This window comes from Sus scrofa, chromosome 13, assembly GCF_054392235.1.
Source record: "Sus scrofa isolate SSC_HxYL_T2T_F1_AM1 chromosome 13, Sscrofa_HxYL_maternal_Yorkshire_Landrace_v2.0, whole genome shotgun sequence".
Taxonomy (NCBI): domain Eukaryota; kingdom Metazoa; phylum Chordata; class Mammalia; order Artiodactyla; family Suidae; genus Sus; species Sus scrofa.
This window is the reverse complement of record NC_139395.1, coordinates 112,533,787-112,552,827: the sequence shown is the minus strand read 5'-3', so window position 1 is coordinate 112,552,827 and position 19,041 is coordinate 112,533,787. Positions and strand designations below refer to the sequence as shown.

General features: G+C 39.4%; 1 long non-coding RNA gene across 1 annotated transcript in view; it reads left to right on the top strand.

Annotated features, from left to right (window-relative positions):
• Positions 1 to 7,646: 7,646 nt before the first annotated feature.
• Positions 7,647 to 19,041, top strand: part of LOC110256535 (uncharacterized) — a 52,144-nt gene continuing 40,749 nt past the window's right edge. The window contains exons 1-2 of the long non-coding RNA XR_002338149.2: positions 7,647 to 7,915; positions 13,620 to 13,832. This is a non-coding gene — a long non-coding RNA (uncharacterized LOC110256535). The remainder of the gene's footprint in view (positions 7,916 to 13,619; positions 13,833 to 19,041) is intronic.

The following is a 19,041-nucleotide window of genomic DNA, read 5'->3' as shown; positions in this document are numbered from 1 at the left end:
TGTCTAATTCTCTTTGCAGCGTTATCAAGTTTTGTTTAATATTTTAAAGTTTGTCATTAGGTGCATTAGCATTTAAGGCTTGTTATATTTTCTAGATGATTTGACCCTTTTATCAGTATGAGATGTCTTCTTTATCACTGGCAATTTTTTGCTCTAAAAAGCAATAATATGTACTATATCTGGTAATATCATAGTCACTCCAGGTTTTAAAATCAGTGTTAGCATAGTATATTTTTGCTCATCTTTTTACTTTTAACCTAGTTGTGCCTTTGTATTTGACTCTTTTTATTTATTTAATTTAATTTATTTTTTTTGGACTCTTTAAAAAATTCAATCTACAATTACTGATTTATTTGGGATATTTAGACCATTCATATTTAATGTGATTATTGCTATAGTTGGGTTTAAGTTTACCATTTAACAGTGAAAAATTTCTTTTTCCCAGTAGATCTTCTATTTTTTCATCTGATTTTAGTCTTCTTTATTGTCTTTATTTGCCTCCATTTGGATTGAAATTTTTTTTGTGATTCAATTTTAACTCTCTTGTTGGCATACTAGTTATGTAACTACTTTAGGGTTTATAGTGATAAGTTAGAGATGCCATACTTCACATATTGGATATCAAACTTGGAATATAAGAACCTTGCAATAGTATACTTCCATTTCTCCCTTTCTAGACTTTGTGTTATTCATGTCTTACATTTTATTTCTATATATATTATAAACCTAACAATACCTTGCTATCATTTCTGCTTTATGTAGTTAGCTATCTTTTAAATAGGTTTAGAAAGAAGAAAAAGTTTTTTGTTTTTTTTTTTGCCATTTCTTGGGCCGCTCCCTCAGCATATGGAGGTTCCCAGGCTAGGGGTCTAATCAGAGCTGTAGCCACCTGCCTTTGCCACAGCCACAGCAACATGGGATCTGAGCCACGTCTGTGACCTACACCATAGCTCACGGCAACGCCAGATCCTTAACCTACTGAGCAAGGCCAGGGACTGAACCTGCAACCTCACGGTTCCTAGGCAGATTCGTTAACTACCGTACCATGATGGGAACTCCAAGAAAAAGATCTTTTATATTAACCTTTGTATATCTGGTGCTCTTCTTTCCCCTGTACAAATCCATACTTCCATCTGGTATCATTTTCCCTCTGCCTGAAGGAATGTTGGTGATAAACTCTTTCAGCTTTTGCGTGTCTGAAAAAGTATTTATTTGCTTTTTTATACTAAAAAATATTTTATGTTATGTATATAACTCTAGGTTGACTTAAAAATACATCAAAAATACTGCTCCATTGTCTTTTGGTTTGCATATCTTTAATAAGAAATCTGTTATCTCCCTTATCTTTGTTCCTCTGTGTATAACACATAGTCTTTTTTTTTTTTTTTTTTGGCTGCTTAAAATTTCTTTTTATTAATGGCTTAAAATAACTTAACTATTATGTGCCTTGGTATGGTTTTCTTCAGTTTTCTTGTGCTTTGGCTTTGTTGAGCTGCTTTTGAATTACATGAATCTGAGGTTTAAAGATTTCATCAAATTTGACAGAATTTTGGTCATTATTTCTTTGGTTATTTTTCTGCCTCCCACTATTTCCTCATTTTGAGGGACTCCAATTATGAGTATATTAGGTCATTTAAAGTGATTCCACAGCTCATGGGGGCTCTGTTTTTCCCTTCCTTTCTTTCTTTCATCTTTATTTTCTCTTTGTGTTTCATGTTGGATAGTTTTTTATTACTATGTCTTCGAGTTCACTAATCTTTTTTCCCTTCAATGTTTAATGTTAATTTTAATCCTATTCCATTATTTTTCGTTTTAGACATTGTAGTTTTGATCTCTAAAAATTTGACTTGGACCTTTTAATACTTTCCACATTTTTTAAAACATATTCAATGTGGAACACACAGAATATAGTTATTATAACTTTTAATACTTCTATATACTAATTATATTATCTGTATCATTTCTGGATCAGTTTCAGTTGATTTGTTTTCTGGTCTTAGTAGGCTCTGAGCAATGCTGCAGCTCTACTGACCAGATCAGACACTCTGGCTTGCACTTCAGTTCACCCTACCCTGTGGGACCCAGTGATTTGGAGCTGACCATCCACTTTAGGACCAGTCCCCTAGCTGGGTGGTCCTTCCAACCAGACCCCTCATACTCTTGGCTTACTTCACTCTTCTCTGCTTGGCCACTTCTCTTCTGGATTCAGGATGCCTGGTGACCAAGACTGCATAGGCTATTTCAGTCAGTAAAAATAACTTTTATCTTTTGCAAATTAACCACATTTATTTTTCACAAATAAGTAGTATTATTTTTCTAGAATATAAATATAATTCATGTAGACAACTTGGACTTTTTAGAGAAATATGTATAACAAAATTAAAATTACTTCTATTACTAGAATTTTTTACACTTGTCTGTTTTACATAGTTGATCTTATACTGCATACGCACTTTAAATTCTTTAAATTCTGCTTTATTTTCAGTTATCTTTTCCTACATCCCTAAAAAATTTTAATGATTGCTGCTATTTCATCATAAAGGCATGCCATAATTTATGTAACTATTTCCCTATAATAAGACATTTTTAGCTTGTTTTCATTTTTTTCCTATTATAGCTTTCTACATAATTTCTGCCTGTATTTGGGATTATTTCTTTATTGTAGGTTTCCAGAAATGGAACAACAGGAATGAACCCTTTCAGATATTTAAAACATCATGCTAGATTGCTTTCCAGAATGGTTATAACAATGTAGACTTAAATTCAATCAGCATTTGACATGACTTTCAGTTTCACCAGGTAAATGTTTTTAAATTATACAAGTTTGTTTATTAAAGTAAGTGATACTATTTAATAAATTTGATATTTACCTTAAATCAGTCAGTTGTGAAAGTTTTAGGTAGTGGTCTAACTGTAGGAGAAACTTTTTCTTCTACTTTCAAATCAGTTTAAAAAATTCATTTGCATCCACTTTATAACCACAACCAAGCACATCCTTTTTCTTTCATTTGGAGCCCTACATTAGCATTAATTTGACAAATCACACTGTAGAATGAACATGTAATATCTTCCTTAATTTGGGCGAAAGTTTCCTTCCTTGATTAATGCCAAGAATTCTTTTGGGATCTGCTCAAGCCTGGTAGAAGCCCTTAATTTATTATCCTATTTGTTTTATTTATTTAGAATTTATATCTTGCCTACTACCAAACTGGATTTGAGGTGACTTATTTATAACAAGATAAAAACAGTAAGATTAAGAATACAAAGAATAAAAGAAAAAATGTTAATAGGAACCTAAGTTAATTATCACATCCGGGCATTGATTTTTAAATTGGAGTTTTGTGGCATTTTTCTACACACCTTTTTTTTTCCCCCCACCCTTGGGTTCTGCAGGCAGCTTGTAAGAACTGAGTGGGATGAGACAGCAAGTCAGAGGCTTGGGAGGTTTCTGGCACCTTGACACCAACCTCAGAGGCTCTCTGGGGATGCTGGGATGGCATTTTCTCACCAGAAAGCACTCATCTATTACATTCACATTCTCCCAGGAAACCCCTCAGAGGGCACCCTTGCCTTAGAGGACAGCTCTCCAGGATCTCTTGTAGCAGTCGGTGGGCAGTATTTCACAGACTGTCAGCCTCTGTGGTGAGATGACAATTTGTCTTTGACTTCAACAAGGGTCCTTTGCACAACTGGTGCAGCAGGAAGTGGAAGACCGCGGCCCTGCTGTTGTACTAAGAAGTCATTATCGCCAGACACAGCAGAAGTAGTGCCTGCAGATAATGGGCCTCTCAGGCTGTCCAGAAATCATTACACGACTGAGGAAGAGGCAGCAAATGTTTTAAATCCCATTAGTGGGGCTGATGGGCTGTCTGGGACAGGATGCCTATCCCTGAACCAGCAGCTTAGAATAACTTCTCCTTATTAACCCTCTAATGCTGGGAGCTGTCATTTCCCAGGCTGCAGTTCTACCACTTTCCCAAAGAGAAGAGGAAATTGTCTTAGGTGCCTCATCCATGATCTCACTGAATTCCAGCAACCACCTTCTGAAGCTGATAGTAACTCTTCTGTGCAGGTGAAAAGGCTGAGCTCTGCTTAAGGTCACAAAAGTAGTAAGTGATGGAACTGAGATTGGAATCTTGGCATCTGACCCTAAAGCCCACATTCCTTTCATACGCCAGTAGACTCCAAAGTGCTTTGTGTGTGTGATTGAGGAGGTGCCAGAATATTGCAGCTCATGAATGATCTTCACAGTGGGTGACACTAATGACTTGGGCCTTGGTGCTAAGCCTTGAATCTCACACCTTTTTGCCAACTTGAAACATCCAGATAGCTCTGTATATACTCCATTTTCAGAACTTATCAATACGTATGCCATTTTTTAATCCTCTTTCTTTTTTTTAGAAAAAGTTTTCTTTCCTACTCTTTGTTCTGTAATGAGCATAATAGAACTCAGATACAGTTAGTTTCCTAAGCCGATTGCCTAAGATGGCCCAATATAAGGGAAATGGGGAGGAGCAGCATATATTTAATTTCTTTTAGTCCCACTACCTAATTTAAATTTTTCCAGGTCTCCTCTGATTTTTCTTATGCTTAAGGGTTTTGGTGTTAACAAAATGAATAATTCTAATTGTGGCTTTTGAAGAATAATTTTTATTTGTTTAAATGTCTATAGATTATTATTCGAAAGGCTTTAAGCCACTTTTCAGAATAGAATTATGATTGCAAAGGGATATTATGATGGTGTTTCCTAGTAACTTTGTGCTTTACAGAGTTACATGATAGCTATAGGGACATGGTTAGAGGATATGCAGAATGTAGCCGTCTTTAAAAAAATTCACCTTTTTTTCATTATGTTATTTTGGGCATTGAATAATTCATTGCCAAAACATAAAGCCCTCAATAACAAAAACATGTTTTCAGTTAAGGACCACCTCATTTTTTTTTTTTTTATCAGACTATCCTTAGGCTTGCAAAGCTAGATTGTATAAACTTGTTTATATAGAAGAATTGCAAATTCCTATGTTTTTGTCACTTCGGTTCCACTTACTTTACAGAATAGTCATGAGGCAAATCAATGGACTAAACAGAAATAGTATACAGAAACAATCTGACTCTTATGGAGTTTCTTCTCATTTTGTAACCAATGCTTAATTGTATTTATTCTAGCTGTCTGTGGTGCTGTGCTGGGCTAGTTAGTAATGTCTTCAGCTTTTAAGATGTAACATTAACCAAAAACCTACCTTTTGTGTTATTTGGAAATCTTTTGGAGTATTCAAAACTCAGAACTATTCTTCAAACTCAGCTATGTATTGGAGTGAAAGAATGTTCTGGGCATGAGGGCAATAAACTAGGCAGATGCTGGAATCCACATGATTCTTAACAATCTGCAGGTGGGTTATCCACTGTAAGGCTGTCCCACAACAGATTTCTCATCCCAGGACAGCTTTTCCTTGCTGAGAACAGTATTTCCAAGGAGACCTCCCCTTATACAAGTCAGTCTCCAGACCTTGATTAAATGCCTTATGCATGAGGCATTTACGGAAGTTGTAATAGGTGTATGTGGAGAATTCAAGGTTGTGGAAGACAGAGCCCTGACCTTCATTCTGTGGGCGTTCTTGGAAGGTTTTGAAGCATGGGATCGCATTTCAATAGTTAGAAATAGGAAAGAAACTCCAGGTTGGAGAGAGTGGTGTATATTTGACTGGTTGTAGGACAGTTGTAGTAGAAGCAGGAAGGAGGAACTAAGCATTAGAGACTTTGAAGAGAGAATGCATAGGAATTGGTAACTGCTTAGGTGTGGAGGTGGGGCAAAGGAGTGAAGGGTGAAAAAATGGATAAAGAATATTGCATTTGGTGATTATGAGGTAATTTTTGATGTCTATGTGTGAAATGTTGATAAAATAGCTGAAGACAGAAGCTGAATTATAAAGAATTAGAGGTGAGTGCAAGAACAAAGAAGGGATTGCCATTTATTTCTTGGAAACTTGTTAACACAAGGAAGGAAGGAAAGAAGGGATTTATTTATTTATTTAGGGAGAATTGAACAGGTTTTAAGGCAAAAGAGAGGGCTCAGGGGCAAGGTAGAAGTTAATGGAAAAAGTAAAATTCATAGAAAGGGGAAATGGAAAGGCAGTAAGTGAGTTTACAAGTGGAAGTATTAACTTTGAACAGAGAGATGTCTGTTCCTTTGAGGAAGAAGAGAAAAACAAAACAAAACAAAAAAATGAGGACAACTAATTATAAATAAAATTTCCCTGATATTTAGAGGCTCACAACTGGGGTGTCATGGGTAGGGCTGTGGCTGAACAGATCAAGGATGGGAGACTGGGCAGCCACCAGGGCCATCTATTTGGTAAGCATGGATTTTTATTATCAGCCTAGAGAAAATCTCATTAAGGCTAATATATTGTGAAATATCATAAGAATTCCATTAGAAGTGGTATTTGGGTTCCACACTGCTCTGTTCTGTGAGTGCAGGTGACTGGAGTGGACTGCACTGTAGGGCAGGTCTAGTAGGACAGGTCTAAATGTAGTCGCTTCAATTAAGCCATTCCCATGACTCTCTGTCTTAGAGCCTATAGGGTCCATAGGACTGACTGAGGGTGGAGTGTGGAGCAGTAGTGTGAAGAGTCTCTCTTTCTCTCTGGCTTGTTATTAGTAACTTGAGATGTCATTTAGAGGAATCATAAAAGGAAATCTTGCTCTGGGTGGGATTTAACAGAAATCGATCAGCACACAGAAAAGAAATAGAGTGTATGTCTCTTTAATCCTTTTGTGGGACGGAATCTATGTGAAAATCTGTGTTTCTAGGCAGGCTTAGATATAAGAAAAAGTAAGCCCTAAAATGTAAATGGGAAGAAGTTACAAAGGCATAGGTAGTAGAAGCTGTTGACAGTAAGGGATAATTAAGTTTTATGGGCTTTTTTTTTTTTTTTTTTTTTTAGGGCGGCACTCGTGGCGTATGGAAATTCCCAGGCTAGGAGTTGAATTGGAGCTTCAGCTGCCGGCCTACATTACAGCCACAACAGCACAGGTTCTGAGTTGCGTCTATGACCTACACCACAGCTCACGGCACCGCGGGATCCTTTGATCAACTGAGCAGAGGCCAAGTATTGAACTGGCGTCCTCATGGATACGAGTAAGGTTCATTATGGCTGAGCCACAGTGGGAACTCTCTGGGCAGAGTTTTGAATGGCTGTTAATAGTTGAGTATTATAAGGTTAATTGGAGTAATTGATGCATCTAGTGAGTATGTATATTTAACTGGAAGAATTTTGTAATGGCCAAATCACAGGAGCTGACAGAGGAGGCTGAGTTATAGTTCTGGGTGTTTTAGGAACTAAGGGTGGGATCTTAGTTTCCTCAGGCCTTCTTTTCTTTTCTTTTTGGCTGTACCCATGGCATGTGGAAATTCCAGGGCCAGGGACTGAACCCGTGCCACAGCAATGACTCGAGCCATTGCAGTGACAATGCCTGATCATTAGCCTGCTGGCACCACAGGGGAACTCTAGGCCTCTTCTTTGTCTGTGAAATGATGGAGCTGGACTAAGAGGTGCCTTCAAGCTATAACATTCTATGATTCCAGACGTAGAGAAGGTCTCCACCCCCTCCACACAGCGCATGCGCAGGGAGAGAATGTAAAGGGTGGGGATCAGCTCCGTTCCGATCTTGGAGCTCTTGTGTTTCTGCTGCTTTCCGTTAAGCACTGGGGTCTCTGCAGCTCTTAGTCCCACGTTGGCCACCATAGAGGTTCAGAGCACCTAAGACGGAGCCCTAAGACCCTCAGCTCAGCTCCTCTCATGAGCACACCAAAATCACAACTGTCTGCAGAACAACCATCATGGAAAAAACCTGGAACCTACCAGAAACGATCTCCTATAACTAAATACCTAAAGAAGGAACCACAATGAGACAGGTAGGGGGGCGGACTCGTGATATATTCAAATCCCATTACCCCTTCTCTCCTTGTGGGTGACCCACAAACTGGAGGATATAGTGTAGAGGTTCTTGCACAGGAGAGTTCTGAGCCCCATGTCAGGTCCCTCGGGCCGTGGTTCCTACCCTGGGAGGCGAACCCCAAAGCATTCAGCTTTGAAGGCCAGCAGAGCTTGATTGCTGGAGCCCCTCAGGCCTCAAGGAAGGAGAGACTTCATTCTTAAAGGTGCACAAAACCTCATGCATACCAGGACCAGGCAAAAGCAATAACTTGATAAGTAATTTGATTAGATCTATCTGCTGGTCTTGAAAAGTCACCTGTAGAGTGGGAGGGAGTAAAGCAGCTGCCTTTCACCTAGGGATGCAGACATGGGCGGCAGCCATATTTGGGAGCCGGTTCTACTGCTGCGTGGGAGCTAGTGCTGGGGCCTGGGAATCCTCCCTCTAGTTCAGCAGCACCAGGACCTGGCCCCATCCAACAGCCTGTAGACCCCAGTGCTGGACTCCTCAGATTGAACAACTAACTGCATGGGAATACGGCCACAACCATCAGTACCCAGGCTGCCTGAAGAGCTCACAGCTGCCTCTAGACGTGCCCCTAGATACAGTCCTTCCCACTAGAGGGCCAGAACCCTCCCCACCTCCCACAACCGTCCTACTTACCAGAAGGCCAGCACCAAGAAGAAGAAAATTAAGATCCCACAATACAGGCCAGACCCTGCCCAGGAACCAGCTGCGCCCTCAGCCCACTAGCAGGCCAGCACAAACTTTGGGACACCCCAACTAGCCTAGGGGCCAACCAAACTTACCAGATCACCCACATAGCCGCCACAGCATAGGGACCCACACAGCCCTCTTAAGGGGAAGCTCTAGAACATATAGCTCTGCAATGAGTGGCAAGAGCACTGCTGGGACACACAGGACATCGCCTACAGAAGGCCCCTTTTCCATGGTCAAGAAACTTAACTAACGTACCACATATGTAGAATACAAATTGACTCAGAATGATCAGGTTGGCCAGAATGTCCCTAAAGGGATCATACAAACAGTTTGTTTAGTTAGGCTGTTACATCACTGTGCAACAGAAATGTGGTGAAAAGAGCACAGAAGAAAAAAGTCAGAGGGCCTTTATTTTAGGCCAGCTCTGCCACTTGCTAGCTTTGTCACATAAGCTCTGTGAGCTCCAGTGTGATAAGCAGAATAATGTACTTCCCTTTGCTCCCAGTTAAATGTCCAGGTCTGAATCCCTAAAACGTGATATGTTACATAAAAAAGGAAATTTGCAGATGGAATTAAGGTAACCATTCTCCCTGAAAATAGGGAGAGTACCCTAGATTAAAGTGTCCCTGAAAGTGGAAGAGGAGGGCAGATGGTGGCTTTGAAATATCTGAGGACAGAAGAAAATGCAGGAGACATGTGAAGTATGAGAAGGGCTTGACCCATAATTGTTGGCTTAGAAGATGGAGGATGCTGGCCACAAACCAAGGAATGTGGGTGGCCTGTAGAAGCTGGAAACGGGGAACTCAGTCCTATGACTGGGAGGAACTGAATTCTGTCCATGACCTGAAAGAGCAAGGAAAGGGATTCTTTCTTAAAGATTCCAGAAAGGAATGTAGTCCTGCCATCACCTTGATCTTAGCGTGGAAATGCACATCTTTTTCCCTTCCTTTCTTCCTCCTTCTTCCTTTCTTTCACTCCCCCACAGTATATGGAAGTTCTTGGACCAGGAAATGAATCTGTACTGAAGTTGCGACCTGCACCATAGCTGTGGCAGTGCCAGGTCCTTAACCTGCTGGGGCACATGGGAACTTCTTGGTGTTAGTTTTCTTGGGCTGTGTAGCAGATTGACATAAACTTGATTCACAAAAAGACTTGGATCCTGATTACCTGTACATTCTTACATTCTTAAAAAATTTTTAAATTGAGATGTAATTGACATATAACACTGCAAATTTTATTTTTATTTTTTGTCTTTTTTTGTCTTTTTAGGGCCACACCCACCACATATGGAGGTTCCTGGGCTAGGGGATCGTTGTACAAGTTTTAAAGTGTACATCTATAATTCCTTTTTAGACAATTTCAATCATCTTTCACTGTGAAGACAATGACATAGAGTCCAGCTAGACAAAAAATTTATATGTTGATGTATTGCCTCAGTTTTTTTAATCTGACAATGGAATGCATTTTTATTATTTATTTATTTTTTATTTCCCCAATACTTAATTTTTTTCTACTGTACAGCGTGGTGACCCAGTTATACATACATGTGTACATTCTTTTTTCTCACGTTCTCATGCTCCATCGTAAGTGACTAGACATAGTTCCCAGTGCTACACAGCAGGATCTCATTGCTAATCCATTCCAAAGGCAATAGTTTGCATCTGTTAACCCCAAGCTCCCCATCCACCGCACTCCCTCCCTCTCCCCCTTGGCATTGGTTGAATGTTAAAAGTGAAAAACCCCTGGCACTTTTTTGAACAACTTGGCTTTCTTTCACTACAAATCACAAAGGCGTGTTCTCTTTTGAGAGATAATGTGTACATTTGGGTAATAAGCATATGACCCAAATATATGTATATCTTTTTTCCTATGAAATCTATGTCAGTGGTTCTTTTTTGCATTATCAATTGAAAATGGTTGATTTTGTGGGGGAGTTATTTATGATAACTGAATAATTTTCAGTTTATTTTTCATTGCAGATAAAATAATTTCATTCTGTTTTGCTGATTGCCTATTTAGAACTACAGTGTTTACATTAGGTCTCTCACATACCCCTTTGCTATTGGATGTTATTATTTATTTTGTTTATTTGATCATCGTTTGAAACTACTGACAAGTATTTATGCAGTGATTTCTATCTGATGTTATATAGAAAAACAAAAATATGAGAAACTTACATTTTTCTTAAGGAGTAAAGATCTATGGCCACGAAAACAGCATTTTTAGAACTTTAGAGATTACTTACTTGAAGGTGAGAAAACTGAAGCTCAGAGAGGTTATAGTGAGTTACTTGAGGTCACAATTCTAGTTAGTGGTCAACTCAGGCTAGAACTCCACTGAACTATGCTACTTCATCATGTAATAAGTAAAAAAGACTATGTCCTATTGTATGTGTTAAAGTATATGTGCACAGCTAAGAATGATTTAGTAGGTCAAGGACAAAAGGTATTTGGCTGAGAGTGGGTAAAGTAGGCTTCCTGGAGAAGTGAAACCTGAGCTTGAAGGATAGGTGCAACAGAGAGGGAGAAGACCTTTGAGATTAGAAATACTGATGATTGGATAAGAGAAATGCTAGTGATGGAGACCGGAGCAGTGTGGATTCTGCAAGAGGCTGCTGGATGTCTTAGTCTGCCTCTAACTTGCATGCATCTATCCAAACATGAAAAGGTTTGGTAGAGGCGTCAAGGGAGACAATGTGGGGTAGAAGAAGAAACACAGCATTCAGAGTAAGACAAGCTTGTTTTAAATCCTGACATCTCTGCCTAGTAGTTCAGGGTCCTTTAGTAAGTTTCTTAAGTTTTGTAGATTTTTTTTTTTTGGTCTTTTTGCCTTTTCTGGGGCCACTCCCGTGGCATATGGAGGTTCCCAGGCTAGGAGTCTAATCGGAGCTGTTGCTGCCGGCCTATGCCAGAGCCACAGCAACACGGGATCCGAGCCGCATCTGCGACCTACACAACAGCTCACGGCAATGCCGGATCCTTAACCCACTGAGCAAGGCCAGGGATTGAACCCCCAACCTCATGGTTCCTTATCGGGTTAGTTAACCACTGAGCCACGACAGGAACTCCTAGTTTTGTAGGTTTTGTAAAACACACACACACACACACACACACACACACACACACACACATACATATTTATAAAACTTAAAGTATAGTTGATTTAGGGTGTCATGTTTCTGGTGTACAACAAAGTGATTCAGTTATACATACATATATGTATTCATTTCCATTATGGTTTATTCCTGTCCTCATTATATTGTGGGCATAGTTATTATTATATTCTAAATGTCTAGAGGACAACTAATAAAAATACAGGATTCTTGGGAGATTTGTTTCTTCTGTGCATTGGATTTTACGCTAAATTTAAAGGATATGCTCTATTTGAGTCAAACATCCCTGGGTTCAAATCTTAGCTGCTACTTTCTACACGTGCCCTTTGGAGAGTCAAGTGACCCCTATTAGTTTGTTTTCTTTTCTGGAAAATGAGCATGATAAGTACCTTGTGGGACTAGATTCATATTTTAGGAGTATAAAATGAATAGCTTATACTAGGTGCATAATAAATAGCAGTCATTGCTAATGTTATTCTCTCTGCAGTTTCTGGCTACATTAATCATTTTGTCCTGTTCATCTCAAGTTTAAGATACTTCTCTAGTCATTTTCCTAGCATTGAAAGAGTTTCCCAAGAAATAGAATGTCCCTTTCCACCCACGTGGAATAACAACTAACATTCACATAATATTTTGACCTTCATAAATTATACTCAGATATGTAATTGTAGTTAATCTTCAAAACAACTTTAGGATTAGTTCCATTTCACAGTCCATTTGGAACGTGACTAACGGGATTACCTATGGTCACTCAGTCAGGAAGGGGCAGGAAGCTGGCACTAGGGCCAGTTCCTCTGCCAGCAAGCTCACATCCTTTCAGATTTCCAGTGGCCTCTCTCTTCTGTCTCAGTCTCTCCACCAATCAGAAGAAAATGCTCTTTGGCATCTGAGTGACCCCTAGAGATGAATTCACCCTGGGAAGAAGAAAAGGCTGGAATTTCTCACCTTCTGAGTCTATTAATTAATGAGAACTCTGGCTTTCAATCACCATTTCTACATTAAGACCCCATCATCAGCATTTCTCCACGTCTAATCTGCAAGATCTTATCCCTCTCTTATCTACCTGCCTTAATCCTATGCATCCTTCAAGACCCAGCTCAGGTCTAAACTCTGAAATCTTTCGTCCCACATGAGGGGTGGTCAGACACCACTCCAAAACCATCTAATTCAAAGTTTCCTCTAAAATGCTTGTAATGATAAAGATCTTTGAAGGGGTATTTGTCATAAGATATGAACTGATATATCTAGAAAACTATTACAATTATGGCTGTTATTTATAGAAGTAAATACCATTGGTAAGTTTTAGCAAAGCACTTAGAGTGGTTTGGATCAAATCCAACTTGTTCACTTGTTAATATATTATTTATGTTAACAAAATCAAATGTTAGGCTGAGCACCAAGTTTTTTTTCCCCCACTAATACTGTGTTTACTAAGGCTATTGCCCTTCTTCATTTTGCCTAACATAAATTTCATGATATGCACCATAATTTCTGAGACTCTTGATAACATTTAGAAATGCAGATACAGAGGATCAATTTTGCATCATTACCCATGAAGCTCTTTTCCACTGTTGTGTAGAAAGATTTAAGATGAAAAGAGGCCATGACTTACTGCTGTTTTATGTACTCCCTCACTTTCCACTCTGCTGGGTTGTTTGCCATGGATTACTCATTCTCTCCCAGGTGGCTCTCAGCATTGGCCAAATATTTAAGAAGTATGTATTTCATCATGACTTTATCATATACATTCACCTCAGTGCCTTCATTCCTTCTTAGCCTGAGTCATCACAGACTTGATGATCTATTGAAGCACTAACCTACATCCATTTTATTTTCCCTTTTCTTGTCACAGCAAGATTTTACAACATGGCAAACCTGAGTACATCTAACTGGGGCTCAGGTGGGCAGATTGAGGCAGAGGGAATGAATGCCATCCCTCGTTTCTCTTCCCACACTGCTCCTTCATCAGCTGCCCCCTGTGACTTCCAGATGGATAGTGTATGTAAACCTGGCCCTACAGCAAGATTTCAATGCTGGCTCCAACATTCAATAGCTCTCCTTTTGGGTAAGTCCTAATAAACCCTCTAAATCTCAGTTTCCACATCTGAACAAAAGCCGAGAGATCATCTGCCTCATAGGGTTGTTGTGAAAATGATATGAGAACACAGACATGAAAGTACTTAATAAATTCTGTTAATAATGCTAGCAATTTCATTGCTGGACCTTGTAATGATTAAAAAGTTTATCTTTGTTCATTCAAAATCCGTCGTCTTCTAAATTATATCCCTTGAGTATAGTTCCAGCAATAAATATTAATTACCTGTAGCAGCAATGGTGGTGATAATAATGCCATTTGCCATTTATTGAACACTTACTATACAAGGTGTTTTACATTAATTGCTCACATGATCTTTATGGAGTGATATGACTTGCCTTTGGAAGCATATTGATGTAAGCTGGTGTATTGAAAGAAGATTCATTTTTAAAAAAAGCATATAGGGATCTGATAGAAAATATTAGGGCTATGAATCAATGGTTGTGGTCCGCGTTACTCAGGGTCTTAGCAGCTAACAGCTCACTCTGGAAACAGTTCAATGATGGAACTACTTGGTGGTTCCATCCAGCTACTTGGTGGTCCTGCCCTAGGTGGGCAGGATGTAGGTAATCACCAGGAGATGGTGCAGTACCCAGGAACTGGGAACAGGGAGAGCTGTTAGCACCCCAAGTCAGAAGAAGAGGGAGTTGTCACCAAACCTCCATGAGAGCTATAACCATGGGAAGGCAGCTCCTGTCAAGCTGGCACAGCAGAGAGGATGGGAGAGAATAAATATTCAGATTCCTCCCATTCTTTGATCTTCTGCCTTGGCCTCTCATTCACTAAACCCAACCAGAAGCCAGAGGGCCAGGGAGCGCAGGGGTCAGTCTCCCAGAATACAGAGCAATGTGGAGTCTACCGGTAAGGTCAGCTTGGGGAGAACCAGTTCAAGACTATGAGAAGGGCCAGCATAAATACTATCTAAATGTAAAAGAAGATTAATGACTGATTAAATGTTCATACTTTAAGAATGGAATATTTGGAAAGCTTTGTGTTTCAGTTGTTCAGTGGTAACTCAGAGAACATTTTTCCTAGATGCATTTTAAATACTGATTCTCATTTCTACCTACTCCTCTAAAGCGCTGAGATTCACTTTTACTTGAAATCTCATACCAGTAGGACAGGGCTGAAGAGCAGAGTCATACAGTGAAAGAAGGAAAAAGATGAGTCACGAGAGTGACCCTAATGAGTTTTGAACCAGATGATTTGTTCTATCCCACCCTCACTCTTGCTAGGTATACTTCTTATTCTGTCCTAAAATAATTGCTGTGGCAATTACCTGCTCTCCCTATGAAATGCTTCATGCTCCCCAGTTACCTACTTATCCTTTCTCCTCCATCATAAGATGTTTAGAGTTTGGATTTTGGTGTTGACTTTGAGTTTCTCTGTCTAGATTTTGTAATTTCCTGTCTGTGCTATTAGGCTACTTGGTTAACTTCTCTGAGTTGAGTTTATGCACCTGTGAAACAGGGATTCTACTAGGACTCCTGTGGTGATACTAGCTTTCTGGGACTCTACCCAGCTAGGGACAGAGAATCACAAGTCAGTCTGTGAGAGCTGACTTGGCTTTTCCTTCTTGTTTGAGAATGTGGTTTATCCCAAGATCTAGCCATCACCCGCCATTTTCCTTAATAAAAGAGGTTGTTTGAATTCCTTTGAAAGAGTAGACTCTGGTACAGCATGAAGTTAACTCCTTGGATCTGACTTGCACAGACATTGTTAATTGCTGTTGGGGATTTTTGGGTCTTGGGAAGCAAATTATGGGATGTGTAGTCTGACCTTGCTCTGTGGAACCAATCATCTGCTTAGACTCTATTCTTTTAGACATAAGTTGGAAACTTAGTGTGAGTTTGCGTGTGTGAATGTGTGCACTTGTGATTTCATATGGCCTTTTTCTACAAACCTGTACCCCTGGTGATTCTCAAACTTTATCATGCATCAGAATCACCTGGAGGGTTTGTTAAAATGAAGACTTCTGGGCTCATCCCCAGAGCTTCTGATTCAGTAGGTCTGTGGTGGGGCCTTGAAGACTTACACTTGTAACAGATTCCCAGGTGATGTGGATGTTGCTCGTTCAGAGACCATGACCCTACTTTGCCTCTCTGAAATTCTTCACCAGGGATTTTGAGAGGGTGAAATGAGGAGATCCACATAGAGGTCTTAGCATAGAGCCCGGCACAGAGTCCATGTTTGTTGCTGCCACTATCATGGCCATCAGGACAGCAGCTCAGCTGCTGCTACTGCCTGGTAATCCTTCATTCTGGTTAACGTTAGTTAGGTATTAAGAGCAATGCAATCTGCCTTAATTAATTAAAGAACATAATTACCTCTTTGGGAGTCATTTGCATTTTAAAGAAGCTTGTTAATTCAAAGAGATTTGTAGTTTGAAGAATATTAGACACTGTGATAAAGAGATATACAGAACTTCTGACTTGTAGAGTGCAAGCTACTTTCGAGAAGGGAATGGACACCACATAGGTTCTGGGCGGGGTCATCTCTTCATGCCTGTGATTTGGGATTCCATGTTCTTTCTGAAAGTTCTGAGTTTTTCTACAATGGCTTCCAGAGTGGGGATGGCACGTGGCTTGGGTTTGGGTTAGGGCAGCTGTGGCCATTTAAAAGGATGAGTGCTTTGTAAATCTGGTGTTTATAAACTAGGTGGTGCTCGCATTGTGTTTATTTGTTCAATCATGTAATAGAAGATGCACAGAAGAGTCATTTGAAAAGTACGCCTTTCAATTTCATGCTGAGGAAGTTCAGTATAATATAATTATAATAAAATGGTAGCAAAACAACATTTTGTTTTCAATTGTGGAATTAGTAAGTAGAAAACTAGTTGGAAGCTGATATTCTGAAAGTCTTTTGAATGTAATTTTGATTTGGAGGAAATGATTTGGTGACCGTGTTAACTTAATCTTTGGACCTAACCCTTAAGTACACATAAAGAGCAAAAAATAGTATATTGACAAACAGTTTTAAATACAAGCTTACCAGCTATCTTGATAAAATGAGTATTAACATGTATAGGAATGTCAATGTTGTGCTTTTTCAATTCAGAAATATTTTGCCATCAAACTTCAGCAGTTAAAAATTGTTGAAATCCTTAAATTTTAGCTATTTAAGAAATCCAAAGAACATCAAACTTTCTCTAGAAGCTGAAGTAAGGAAATTAATGTCAGTGACAGAAATACAGTGACTCTAATTAGAAGTCCCTGGGCAGCTGCTCATTACTGTGGTTAGTTAGTAAATGAAATTTCAGCTGCAGTGAATTAGACTTTGTGTCTTCGGTTATTTTTTCTAAAAAGAACACAAAATGTCTACAACTGTTTTTTGTTAGTGGGGTATTTTTTTCCCCCACAAATAAAAATATTTAGGATCTTTGTCATGAGGAAAGAAATGGCCATTTGGGGACAGATTTTCTTAAATGTCTGTATATTAGGCTTGGGTGAGTGAAACAAAAGCCAATTTTCTCCCATGAGAGAGAGGCTTTCATTTGTCTGCTAAGCTGCTTGGTTTCACGTGTTTCTTTTGTCAAGTCCTTTAATTATTTTTTTAACCATTTATAACTCTTGATCAGACTTCTCTTAAAAAAATAACTCTGCCAGATTAGCAAAATCTAGTAATAGGTATATTGAATAGTTTGGAACATTTATTTGTCAGTTGCTAAATTGTGGTTCGTGTTTCTTTTTTAAGTCACCACGGTGGATGTTTGTACCTTTGCTGCTTGATAATTTAGAGACCCAACAATAGCCAAATTGCAGTTTTTCAGATATGTTCATAAGGAAGGAATGATAATTTGGCAACTGCTGTAGGATTTGATACCCTATCCTTCCCCAGGGTGTTTAAATACTTTTAGATTTTTTTTTTTTTTTTTTTTGGTCTTTTTGCTATTTCTTTGGGCCGCTCCCGCGGCATATGGAGGTTCCCAGGCTAGGGGTCGAATCGGAGCTTAGCCACCGGCCTACGCCAGAGCCACAGCAACGTGGGATCCGAGCCGCGTCTGCAACCTACACCACAGCCCACGGCAATGCCGGATCGTTAACCGACTGAGCAAGGGCAGGGATCGAACCCTCGACCTCATGGTTCCCAGTCGGATTCGTTAACCACTGCGCCTCGGCGGGAACTCCTAGATTTTATTAGAAGTTTGAATCTGGGCTCATACCTTTCTATAGAGACCCTGGGATGCACTGGCTGGGTCCTCTATACCCACAGTTTAGCCGTGATTGCAGTGTTTTGGGGTCCACTGGTAAGACTGGGGATACCCTCTAGCAGTTTTTCAACTGGAGGTGACTTTGTCCCATGAGGGATATTAACAGTTTTGGTTGTCACAATTCACAAATGTAGGTTGGGGGAGAGAGAGTGACTGCTGACATCTGCTGGGTAGTGACCAGGGATGCTGCTAAACATCCAACACAGCAAAGAACAATCTGACCTAAAATGTCAATAATGCTGATGTTGAGGGCCCTGTCCTATCAGCACCAAGCATGCACTGAATGAGCAGAAACACAGCATGGATGCAATCCCCACAGAATGCAAGATGGGTACGCACTGGAATGTAGGCAGACAATCCAAAGACTTCCTAGTCTTGTTGTTGAAAGACTTTTGAGATAACTGTTTACTCCCCTATTCTCCTTAAAAAAAAAATTGCATTTCCAATTCATCCCTCTGTAAAAGTCCTTAGGTCAATGGCACAGAGAACATAGTGTTATACTTTCAGCAAATGACAAATTTTCCAACATGACTGGTACCAAATGTCAGTCACCTAGATACTCTTCAATTTAAAAGAAACTAGTGGTTACCAATGGGGAGAGGGTAGGAGGGAGGGGCATGTTAGGAGTATGGGATTAAGAGGTACAACCATGTATAAGGTGGATAAGTAACAAGTTATTGAATATAGTTCCTTGGACTATAGGCCAATTCTTTTTGTTTATCTATTTGATATAAAGGGTACTTTTTAATCTCATACTCCTAATTTATCACCCTCCCAGTCATTATCTTGTAATAACTTTTTTAGAGCAAGATAATTTTATTTAAAAAATTCATAGAGACAATTGAGAGGTTTTATTATTTACTATTATTAAAGAGGCAATATTTTTATGTCCCATATTTTAAAGAATTTAACCTGGGGAAAAAATAGCTGAATCACTTTGCTGCACACATCAAACTAACATGATTTCAT